Source organism: Molossus molossus, unplaced genomic scaffold (genome assembly GCF_014108415.1).
Source record: "Molossus molossus isolate mMolMol1 unplaced genomic scaffold, mMolMol1.p scaffold_m16_p_7, whole genome shotgun sequence".
NCBI classification, from domain to species: Eukaryota; Metazoa; Chordata; class Mammalia; order Chiroptera; family Molossidae; genus Molossus; species Molossus molossus.
Genome location: NW_023425401.1, coordinates 34,134,272 through 34,147,126, shown reverse-complemented (window position 1 = coordinate 34,147,126; position 12,855 = coordinate 34,134,272). Strand labels below are relative to the sequence as shown.

The following is a 12,855-nucleotide window of genomic DNA, read 5'->3' as shown; positions in this document are numbered from 1 at the left end:
TATCCTCACCCGAAAACATTTTTGGACATTTTTGCATTTATCTTCAGATAGAGTGGAAAGGAGAAGAGGGAGGGAGGGAGAGAGAGAAACATCCATGCGAGAGAGACACGTCGAGTGGTTGCGACCCCAACTGGAGCCGGGGACAAACTGTAACCGAGGTATATGCCCTTAGCGGGAACCTGGGCCTCTCTGGTCTGCGGGCTGACACTCTGACCGCTGAGCCAAACTGTCCAGGCCAACATTGCTGTCTTAATTCTTTCTAAATGATAGTTTGTCTAGTCTGATGTCTTTCTTTTATGACTGTGACACTGGCTTATTTGTTCAGGGCAACCATGCAGTCCTGATCATCAGTAGGCTGGAGAGACACATGGATTCTCTCCTAGGGTTAACATGTTTCCCATGCTAAGGAAAGGCCCAGCTTTTTTGTTGTTGTTCCTTTGACTTTTTTTTTTTTTTTGTAGAATATATCAAGTGCCAGAATATTTTACTTCAAATAAGATCTATATTCTGCATCCAGAATTTATCCCAAAGTTGCTTGAAGGAAGCATTACCAAAAGCATTTGTTGGGCCCTGGCTGGTGTGGCTCAGTTGGCTGGGCGTCATCCTGTGCAGTGCACTGAAAGGTTGCTGGTTCGATTCCCCGTCAGGGCTCATGCCCAGTGTGGGGCGTGCAGGAGGCAGCAGATCCATGTTCCGCTCTCACATCAATGTGTCTCTCTCTCTCTTCCTTCTCTAGAAATAAATAAAAATTTTATTTAAAAAAAAACAAAACACACAAACATTTGTTGAGCCCTAAGCAAAGCTATGTAAGGCTGGTATTAGTCCTGCTATAATGTAGGCTCTTCTGTATCTAAAAGTTTATAGTCTGTATTTTCCATAGTCATATTTAACCATGTTTTTGAGACAAGATTTTCATGATCTCCCTAGAGAAAGTGAAGCAACATTTTTAAAAGAGTAAACGAGACACTGGTATTTATTAACAACATTCTCTCTCGGTATATTCAGTCTCACTTCATTTTGAGAGTTTTCTTAGCCAGCTGCTTTGTCAAGAAAAAAGAGGTTGTCAGGCATAAGCTCGCAGAGTTTTCCTTCCTCATCGTCTTCAGACGTCTCTAGGCTTCAACTTACTCTTCCCTTCTTCCCTTTTATCCCCAAAGAAAAATTTCTACCCCTTTCTAAGACTCAGGCTTCAACCTGTGCCCCAAAGATCTGGCTTCCTCAGTATTTCTCCTCACACTCCTCTGTTTTTGACCCTTTCTTTCTCTTCTGGGTGCACATGTGCTCAAGACTCCACCGGACGTTAAAGAAATAAAACAGCGACAAAAACAACTTGAGCTCAACTTCCCTTTTTTTCTGGGCTAATGCCTTACATTCAACTTTTCTTCATCATTAAATTCTTAACAAAGAAGACTACATGACTTTCTCTGTTCATTAGCTCCTGTTCTCTAATTAACCCACTACCACCTGATTTCTGTCCGCACCCCACTGCTCTGACCAAGGTAGGTAAGAACACTTTGCCAATCAATCGACACTGTTCAGTTCTCCTACCTGTCTGTCTTCTCCATTTGCTACTAACCATTGGCCTCTCCAGCGGAAAGCATCTTCCTTTCTGAGTTCAGTCTCACTTGCTTCTATAGGTCTTGCTAGTATATCTTTCTAGTGTTCTGCCTCTTCTCTTACTTTCTGTCCCTCTGCCCATCCCTTTGTTGTTGTTGTTTTGCCTTTTTACAAAACTTTATTTTAAAAAAATTTTTTAATTATTTTTGTTACAGATGTTTCTTCTTTTCCCCCCATTGATACCCTCCTCCTGATCCCTCCCCAACTGCCTCGTCCCCAGTATTGTTGTCTATGTCTATGGTTTACACATACATGCATATAAATTCTGTGGTTTATCCCCCCTCCCCCCTTCTGAGGTTTGTCAGTCTGTACCCTACTTCTATGTCTCTGGGTCTATTTTGTTCATCAGTTTGTTTTATTCATTATATTCCACAGATAGGTGAGATCAGCTGATTGGTTTGTTTCGCTTAGGATAATACTCTCCAGGTCCCTCCATGTCATCTCAAAGGATAGAGATCTTTCTTTCTTATAGCTGCATAGTACTCCATTGTGTATATGTACCACAGCTTTTTAATCCACTCATCTATTGATGGGCACTTGGGCTGTTTCCAGATCTTAGCGACTGTAAATGGTGCTGTTATGAACATAGGGGTGTTCATAACATATATTCTTTCTGATTGGTGTTTCAGGCTTCTTGGGGTATATCCCTAGAAGTGGGATCACTGGATCAAATGGAAGTTCAATTTTTAACTTTTTGAAGTAACACCATATTGTTTTCCATAGTGGCTGCACCAGTCTGCATTCCCACCAGCAGTGTAGTCGAGTCCCCTTTTCTCCACACCCTCGCCAGCACTTGTTTGATGATTTGTTGATGGCAGCCATTCTGACAGGTGTGAGGTGATACCTCTCTGCCCATCCCTTTGAAGCTGGGGTTCCCTAGGGTTTACTTTTTAATCCTTCTTTCCTCTTCCCCCTCACTTTTTCCCACTCGTAGGCAATCTCATGACTTCTCCTCCAGCCATGGATCTGAATGTCCAACTGCTCATAGGAATTCTCCTTGAGTCATTTCAAAATTCAACACACAGTAAAGGATTGACAAGGCACCCTTCATATGGGTTGTTCACACAAATTTCTCTTCCCGTTCTCTCCAGCTCAGTCAGACCCCATTATCCTCCAGGTGCCCAAGAGTGAAGCGTGACCCTCTATCTTACCTGCTTGCTTGCTCTCAGTTCTACCTCCTGAGAAGTCTTCTTCTGCGTCTTTGTTCTTCATTCCTCTGCTTCAGTCTAGATCACAGCTCGTCACCTCACACCTACAAGGTTTCATCCAGGCTTTTCCTTAGTCATATTTCTACATGTCACTACCAGGAGTAAAGACTTTCTTCGATTTCTAGCTGTCTTCAGGATATACTTTAGTCCAAACTCCTTAGCGTGGCATATTATCCTCTTCAGAATATGTTTAAGTCTAGCTTTCTAATTACTTTCTGGTCTCCCACCCTCATATGCCTTTACACATGCCCGACTGTTCCCCATCCGTGCCTTCAGAGTAGGAGCAAGGTGCTCCTTTCTCTTGGTTTGTTCATTTTTCTTCTCTCCTCTTCTCTGCCTGGCAAATCGTGATTACTCCTTTTAGATGGAGCTCTAGTCTCACCTCCTTGCTATTGCACTAGTCTTCACTGACTACAGCCCTCACCCCATTCCCACAACTTTCATAAAATTAAGCGTTCTGCTTTGGTGTTCACAGAACATTTTGTGCACACTTCCACTTAGAGTCCCCATTTCATTGCCTTGTAGGTATCTGTCTGCTGATCTGTCTCTCTCAGCAGACTACAAACTCCTCCATAGCCATGCTCACCTTTCCCCTATGCCGGAGATACTTCCCAAGCTCTGTGTCTTCACGATGAAATAGAGCGCCCTAGTTGACCTCCTCAGGCAGTATTAATAGTCCTTTGTCTGCCTGAAATTGTCTATTCATGTTCTCTGTTAAAGCAATTATTTTATTGAAGTTACATGTTTACTTTTCCATCTCTTCCCACTAGAGTTAGAGTATCTCAAGAGGAGGGACCTCATTTTATTCATCATTGCCAGCCATGTGGTTAACACAGTGCCCAAAATGCAGTTGGTACCAAATAAATGTCTGTTAAATAAACTGTCAACCCCTAAGCCTTTATTATTTGTAGTTGAGTTGGTTTTCGAGGTCAAATGGTGCTTCTAATTTTGTTTTTTGAGATATTGGTGCTTTTGTTCTGAACAGCTATATAGGATACAGCTTATTACATGCTTATTCATTTATTATGAACATTTTACATACATGACCACCACCCGCATAGATAATTGGAAAATCTCACTTGCCAGAAAAGAATCATATTAAACTAGTAGAAAACAATCTTGATTTGTGGCTGAGCCTTGAGAGAGTACTGAATTAAAAGGAAAGAAGTGAACACTTACAGTGATATATAGTGCTTACTCATGGCATTGGAATGCCAATAAATGTGCAACATCCCACACCCTAGAGTTATTTTTTTAAATAAGTACTAATCCCATCTATTAGAAAAGTGAGAATCAAACAGAAGGTAACTGAAGTTACTTAACAAGTTTGTGCTAAAAACCAAGGCAAAACCGCACTAAAAATCCTGTTAGTTCCAAATGTCTCTATAGAGTGTCTTTCTCCTGGTGTTTTCCTCATAATCGCCCCGTTATGGGGCAGAAGAAAACATAGTGATATTTTTGATCAGCTGAGGGGGCTTACGGGTGAACTGGGGAAAGTTATGGGGAAGTGAAGGTCAGAGGAACCAGCTCTCTTCTCCCACATTTCCCTGCCTTACAGATTTGCATAGATAACGCACATCGGCTGCATAAAAAGCAGTGAACATGGATAAGCTCCCTGTGCTATAAATTGGAAGACTGATCTGAGTGTGTCTGGTTTCAGAGTCCCCATCTTCTGTGTGCTAACACTGTGAAGCTTTTTGTGAACTCTCCATTACCCATATACTATAGGTGACTTAAATCACCAGTGATACAAAGTAATGATTATATTAGATAACTTCACATTTTCTTGTAGCATGATGAGCCCTCCCAAAATAGGGCTGTTTGTGCCAACCCAACACAGCAAATATCACTGTATTTCTCCTTTTACTTTTTTCTTTCTTTCCCTTGAGTCATCTTGTGCTGTATTATGGGTATTTCCCAGAAATTCAAACCCATATACATACATTTTCATTTAGCCTATATCCTGCTTCCTACACTCCTTTAATCTTTATTTATGAATCATTTAACATTTTGCCTATTCCAGAAATTACACACTTACTTTTCAGTATATAATAGCCACTCTTCCTCCCTTATTTGGAATATTTTTAGCATTCCTCCTAAATGAACTCACCATTGATCATGCTGATTTGCATAATTATAGTTGGCTCTTATGAGTAATTATCACTTTTTTTTTTTCTTTTTCCCTTGCTCATGTTTTTTTTTTATTTTTTGTAGAGGATGGGGGAGTTGAGGGGAATTCTCTCATTAGGAGAAGGCATGTTTATTTAACATTAATTATCTATTGGACATTGGCTCACTTAAAGAGCATTAGGGCCCTGGCCGGTTTGGCTCAGCGGTAGAGCATCGGCCCATGGACCAATGAGTTGCGGGTTTGATTCCGGCCAGGGGCACATGCCTTGGTTGCGGTTTGGTCCTTGGCCCTGGTCAGGGTTGTGTGGGAGGCAACCACTTGATGTGTCCCTCTTATGTTGTTGTTTCTCTCTCTCTCTCTCCCCCACTCTGTCTGAGGATAAATAGCAGAATATCCTCAGATGAGGATAAAAAGGAAAAAAAAAAAAAGAGCATTAGGCTGGTTGGGGTCTCAGATGGGCGGAACCAGGGTGGAATGCAATTTGTTTGCATTAGAAAATACTAGATATGGAGAGCCCCAGGCTCAGAGACAGGACCCAGGCCGCTAGAGGATTCTGGACTTGGGAGTTTTTAACTTGAAGGATGAAGAAAGCACTCGTGTTATCCTAACATTAAGAAGCGGTGCTTCGGGAAGAGGGTGTCAATGGGGGAAAAAGGAGAAACATCTGTAACAAAAATGAATTAATAAAAATAATTTTTTAAAAAAGAAGCAGTGCTTCAAGTTTAAAAGGAATAATTCCAGCTTTATACAATGAGATAAAATTTGGGACTTTCCATAAAGAGGTAGTTTAGGCTTAAATTGTAAGATGTTCCTCGGAACGAAAACATAATTGATTATTGAGGGTAGATGGGATGTTTTAGGAGTTCATAATTGTCCTTTTCAATATATAATAGGTATAAATAAATATGTATGTGTAATAAACATATATTTAATTTCTTTATTTTATTGATTTTTAGAGAGAGAAACATAGATTTATTGTCCCACTCATTTATACATTCATTGGTTGATTCTTGCATGTGCCCTGACTGGGGGTCAGACCTGCAACTTTGGCTTATCAGGATGACGCTTTAACCGGCTGAGCTGCTCAGCCAGGCCGAGATATTTTTAAAAGGTCATTTTAATTAGGGCTTTAAAAATCCAAACAATGAAAAGTAAGTCCTCCTGCTTCCCTTCCCTGTTAACAGTCTCTCTCTCTCCCCCCTTCCCCTCGGGCCCAGTTCCTCCCCTGGTACGAAACCAGTTACCTAGTTGTTATTATCCCACAAAAATTCTATGAATTTACAAACATATCTGTGTGTTATTTTTTTCACCACATACTATATACATGGTCTGCACCTTACCTTTTCTTCTCCAGTGCGCCTTAGCGACCTTTCCTGCTGAAGCCATATGGAGCTGCCCTATGCTTTCCAACCACTGCAGATTGATCAGCGTGACCCTCTGATGGACACTGAGGCCGTTACACTCTTCTGCTGCTACAGAACTATACTGCGTTATGACTGAGCAGAAAGAACAACATGAAAACCTCCTAATGGGAGAGTTGGAGGCAGGGTTGGCCAGAATGAACTGTTACTCTCTGATGAACCATATATTTTGAGGTTCCAGTTCTCTGGGTGTCTCATTGTCATGCATAAGTGGGGGGGAACACAGGAGTTCTCTGAGAGGGCCACTTACTGCTGTCCCCCTAGTAGGTTAGGCATTTCTACTATGTGGAGTCATTATGTAAAGTATCCCAAGTCCTATATGGCAGTGAGGGTACATGTTAGGAATATACTTGAGTTACTTGAGGAGAGAACTACAGTGTCGTGGAAAGAGGGATTTGGGTCACGAGAACCTGGTTCAAGCCTCAGCTCTGCCTTTTACTGGTGTGATCATCGGAAGCCATTTTAGCTTTTCTGAGCCTTATTTTCTCCTTCTGGAAAATGGGGGTAAAAGCACCAAACTCATGTTTCGAGGATTTAATGAGATAATGCTTATGAAGTGATTATGTAAGCTGGTGGTTCTCAAACTTCAGAGCGTTTTTTATTCAGAAGGTCTGGAGTGGAGCTTGAGATTTTGCTTCATATTTCTAATAAATTCTGTTGGGAAGCTGCTGCTGCTCATCTAGGGGCCAGAATTTGAGAAACACTGGTATGAGCCACTGACAGGTGCTGTTATTGTTATTCTCCAAGAAAGAACACTACCTTTACATACATTTGTCCTTAGAGAAATGAGAGGGGCAATGGTGATCACCTGTGAATTAAAGTAAAAATTCAGCCAGCTGATCGACTACACTGAAAATCACAAAAATGTCTAAGAAATTAAATTTGTTGGGGGAGGGGTATTAAACACATAATTATGCGTGTTTTGAGTTTATTTAAATGTTCATGCACCTCTGAATTTGCTGGTTAACAGCACTTGACAGGAAGTGGAAGTACAAAAAAAACCAAGAAAGGCTCATCTCGTGGCATTGCTGCCTTAACTGAACACAGGAAGTCCTGGAAATCTTGCAAGACTGTCTGTTCCTTCATGATGTCTAGCCTGGTTTCAGGACCCTAGAGTACTTTATGTTTGTATTAGTCAGGGCTCTCCAGAGAAACAGAACCAATTGGAATGTCTGTCTGTCTGTCTACCATCTATCTATCTACCTACCTACCTACCTACCTACCTACCTACCATCTATCTGTCTCCAAAGAGATTTATTATAAGGAATTGGCTCATATAGTTGTGGAGGCTGAAAAGTCTGGACCCAGAAGAGCCTATGGGATAGTTCCTCTCGGAGTCTAAGAACCAGGGAAGCCAATGGTGTAAGTTTCATTCTAGCCCTGGCCGGTTTGGCTCAGCGGTTAGAGCATCGGCCTGCAGTCCGGAGAGACCCGGGTTCGGTTCCCGCTAAGGGCACGTACCTCGGTTGCAGTTTTTCCCTGGCCCTGGTTGGTCGTGCGGGTGGCAGTCACTCGATGTGTCCCTTTCACATCGATGTTTCTCTCTCTCTCTCTTCCTCTCTCTCCCTCCCACTCTACCTGAACAACAACAACAACAACAACAACAAAATGGAAAAAATGTCCTCGGGTGAGGATAAAAATAATAATAATAATAATAAGTTTCATTCTAAGTCTGAATCCAAATGCAGTAAAAAAAAAACAAAAAACCAAACAAACCATATTTCAGCTCAAAGACAGTCAGGCAGAGAGAAATCATTCTTTCTTATTCAGACTTTATTCTACTCAGATCTTCAGTGGATTGGACCAAGCCCACCCACACTGGGGAGGGCCAACTATTTTACTCAGTCTACTGATTCAAATGTTAATCTCACCCGGAAACACCTTCACAGACATACTCGGAAATAATGTTTTATTTAATATCTTGGCACCCTGTGGTCCTGTCAAGGCGACAGATGACATTAACCATCACAATGTCATTAATGAACACCTGAAATGAGCTGCTTTTAGTTTGCCTGCCATTGGCTCTCCAGTCTACAGTGCTGCTTCAAAACACGTGACGTTCCAAGGAGCACAGACTGAACTGTGGTTGTGCGTATAGTCAGTTTCATATTCTAGTTGTCACACATTGTATAGTACAGTTTTGTTTTTAATCTTCACCCGAGGATATTTTTCCATTTATTTCCAGACAGAGTGGGAGGGAGGGGTAGAGAGAGAGAAAGAGAGACAGAGAAACACCAATATGAGAGAGACACATCAATTGGTTGCCTCCCGAACGACCCCAAACAGGGCGAGTGTACATGCCCCTGATTGAAATCGAACCCGTGACTCTTTGGTCCACAGGCCTCCACTCTAACTGCTGAGTCAAACCAGCCAGGGCTACGGTAAAATATTTTAAAGGGCTACTTACAGTTAGACCTCCAAGTGGAAAGAGCCCCAGTGCCCTTCAGTAGATGAGAGGGTAAGAAAGCTGTGGCACATTTACACAGTGGAATACTACTTGGCCATAAAAAAACAAACACACAACAGAAATCTTACCTTTGCAACATCATGGATGGACCTGGAGGTTATTATGCTAAGTGAAATAAGCCAGAGAAAGACAAATACCATATTATCTCACTTATATGTGGAAGCTAATGAACAATATAAACTGATGAACAAGATGAACAAAATAGAAACAGGCGTGGATACGTGGAACAGACTGACAGCTGTGACAGGTGGGGAGCTGGGGCACTGGATGAAAGAAGGTGACGGGATTAACCAAAAACCATGCATAACACAGACACGGACAACAGTGTGTTGACAGGCAGAGGTGAAGGGGGTGGGAGGCTGGTGAGGCGACAAAGAGGGGAAGTGGGGTGGAAAGCGAAGCTGCTTGGGCTGATGGGCCCACAATGCAGTTGCAGATGATGTTTTATTGAGTTGTACACCCGAAACCTATATGGTTTTGTGAACCAGTGTCACCCCAATAAATTCAGTTTAAAAAAACCAGAAGAGTTTGGGTAATAATAGCCCGTGGCTGTCATCAGCCATCACCATTATTATATTTATTACAAGAAAGGTGATGCCAGCAGATCTGTCTGACAGTATATAAATAATGTTCAATATTTAAATAAAAGGGTGGGCAAAAATAGGTTTACAGTTAAATACAAATAAATAATACACTCATTAATACAAGAATAAACTCTATTTCACGTACTCACAAATGTAAACCTACTTTTGCCCACCCCGTATATGCTAGGAATAATTCAGTCATTTATTTGTTGTCACAAATGTGTATGAGTCTAGACATTCAGCTTGTAGCACTGAAGTATTGTCTTCTGAAAATTGCCATAGACATCCCCGGCATCCCAGTCTCAGCTAATAAATGCAGTCTGTGGAATGATAGACATACCTCAATACATTCTTGGGATCCCAGGAGGTGTTTTAAAATACAAATATTAAAACAGCCCCAAACGTTCCATGCTCAATGATAAGAGTGATGAAGCAAAACTTCCTACCATGGCACAGTAAGAAGAAAATGTTGAGTTTATATGTGAATAAAGTTTTCGTGAATATGGCATCTTATTGTGGCGGGTTTCCTGGCTTTCCATCTCATCGATTCCCTCCTTGACAATGTACAGCTATTTCCTTTGTGACAGAAACTTGCCCTTACAGACTCTCTTCCCACAGCTGGCTTTCATCACTGCGTGATCGGTACCTAAATATTTCAGTTTCTTCCACTTTATTTTCCCTTAACAATAACTGCTGCCCAATCAAATCATTAATCTCGTCCCCTGTATAAGTATTTGCAATATTGAATGAGTGTTTCTCAAGCACCATTTAGAATCCTCTATTTTCTCTCGTTTGGCATTTTTAGACTCTTGGTCTCAATTATGCTTGGAAGTTCATGTTTCTTTAACCATTTAAAAAGGCTGAGTTCAAAATTCATTGTGAACTTTTTATTTTTCTCTTCCCCTAAACAGATTTTTGTGTGTAAATAAAAGACGAACCTTAAAATCTAAGGCTTACTGTGGGACAGAGCTCCAGACCGACCCAAAGCCCCACACCCGGGGCCACCCACGGGGTGAGCTGCTGCTGCTCATGTCCCCTTTAGCCCCTCGAGGCTCCTTACCCTGGTGGACAGTGGCCAGATCTGACCATGAGCTGCCCATGATACCCCTGCCCGCAGGTGGCCCCCTCAGCTGTACCAGGTGGTGTGCCTGGGGAGATGCTGGCTATTCCCCACCCAACATGCCCCCTATTGGGCTGGATAACATGGCCAACTACATACACAGGGCACTTCAACCAGGACTACCCCTTTGGGAACAGCGGCCAACAAGTCCCAACGTTTGGAGGAGCCAATGTGCCAAACCTATACACTGGGGCCCCAGGGGCTGTTACTCTCCTATCCCCCTGGGGGTTTGGGGCAGCCCCCTTACACCCAGCAGCCTGTTTCTGTGTATGGGATGTACTGGCCCCTGGAGGAAACCTGCCATCTGATATGCCTTCATACCCGCCATACCCAGGGGTCCTGTGCCAGGCCAGCCCATGACACCTCCTGGACAGCAGTCCCCAGGAGCCTACTCTGGGCAGCTGCCAAAGACCTACCCTGGGCCAATGCCACTTCCTAGGCAGCAGTAACAGCAGCAGCAGCTGTTACCCAGGATACCAAGGATCCAGGACTGTCACTCCTGCTGTGCTAACAATCCAGTTGGAAAGCGAGGCACGGTCACAGATGCTCCTGGCTTTGACCTCTCAGGAGAGGCCGAGGTCCTGCGAAGGGCTATGAAAGGCTTTGGGACTGACAAGCAGACCATGATCAACTGTCTGGGGAGTCGCTCCAACAAGCAGCAGCAGCAGAAGCAGATCCTCCTGCCCTTCAAGACAGCTTACAGGAAGGATTTGATCAAAGATCTGAAATCTGAACTGTCAGGAAACTTTGAGACCATCTTGGCTATGATGAAGACCCCAATCCTCTTTGATGTTCGTGAGATACAGGAAGCCATCCAGGGGGCTGGCGCTGATGAAGCCTGCCTGATGGCCATCCTTGCCTCCTGCAGCAACAAGCACATCTGGGAGCTGGGCCCCGGCTACCAAAGAGAATCAAAAAGACCCTGGAGGAGATCATTCGAAGCAACACATCAGGGCTCCTCATCTCTCTCTCAGGGAAACCGGGTGAAAGCAAAAATGTGGACATATTGCTTGCTCCAGAGAGATGTCCAGGAGCTGCACCCAGCTGGGGAGAACTGCCTGGGAACAGAAGAGTCCAAGTTCATGGCAATCCTGGGCTCCTGGAGCCGGGCCCACCTGGTGGCAGTTTCCAATGAGTATCAGCGAACGACAGGTCGAGACATTAAGAAGAGCATCTGCTGGGAGGTGTCCGGGGACCTGAAGCAGGGCGTGCTGGCTGTGGTGAAATGTCTCAAGAATACCCCTGCCTTCTTTGCCGAAAAGCTCAACGAGGCCACGAGGGAGCAGGAGCAAAGGACCGGACCCTGACTGGCATCATGGTGTCTCTCAGTGAGATGGATCTCCTGGACCTCAGAATGGAGTGTAAGCGGCGGTGCGGCAAGTTGTACGACGACATCACGGAAGACACCCTGGGGGACTACTGGAAGATTCTGCTGAAGATCTGTGGTGGCAATGACTGAACCATGACTGGTGACTCATTTCTGTCCACCTGCCAGCAATGGTGGTGCCAGGAAAAGGCCAAAAGAATGTCTGTCTTGTTCTGTCAAATCCACAAAATAACCCCCCAGGTATCCCAGTGCTGACAATCCACAGAGCCTTGGCCCTGCTGTCCTCCACTCGCCCGTCCTGATGGTACGTTGTGCTCCTCCTGAAGGGCCTGGGTTGGTCTGGAACTCTCTCACGATGCCTTTCCTTCCCGCCCCTCGCAGCCTCTTGCTGCTTAAGTAGATGCTTTGTTTTCTAACTCATGCACCTTTGCTTGTAGCTGAGACACTCAGATTCGTTTTAGTCACGTAATTTTAATATTTATTTGGAGACATTTTTCTATAGTCATTGCCAGACAGGTGCATACAAGTCTCTGCTGCCATGCACATTTCTGGTGAGAGAGGTCAGGTGGGGGAACGCCACGTCCTCACCGGGGCGTAAAAGAGAATACCTTTAAGAGTAATCTTTGAATCTGATGAGAATGTGTCATGAGCTTTGTTATTGCCAGATTCACGACTTTTTAGAAAAGAAAAAAAAGGGCCAGAAAGTCATCTGTTCCTTCTTCCCTGTAAAAGCATGAAAACAAGGCCAGCTCCCTGCTAGTGACAGGGCTTCTTGTAGTTAAGAATGTGCCTTAAACCTGAATGGTGATAGCCAAAAGCTATTTCTAAATGAACGTCAGCCAACTCTGGGAAAAAACAAAACAAAAACACCTGAGACTGCCCTGGCCGGTTTGGCTCAGCGGTTAGAGTGTTGGCCCGCCGACCAGAGAGTCCCGGGTTCGGTTCCCGCTAAGGGCACGTGCCTCGGTTGCGGTTTGTCC

The 12,855-nt window shown here is 43.8% G+C and overlaps 1 long non-coding RNA gene and 1 pseudogene across 1 annotated transcript in view; both read left to right on the top strand.

Moving 5' to 3' along the window:
- LOC118620059 overlaps positions 1-12,855 on the top strand; it is a 74,224-nt gene that overhangs the window by 20,465 nt on the left and 40,904 nt on the right. The window lies entirely within an intron of this gene.
- LOC118620053 lies at positions 10,363-12,173 on the top strand (annotated as a pseudogene).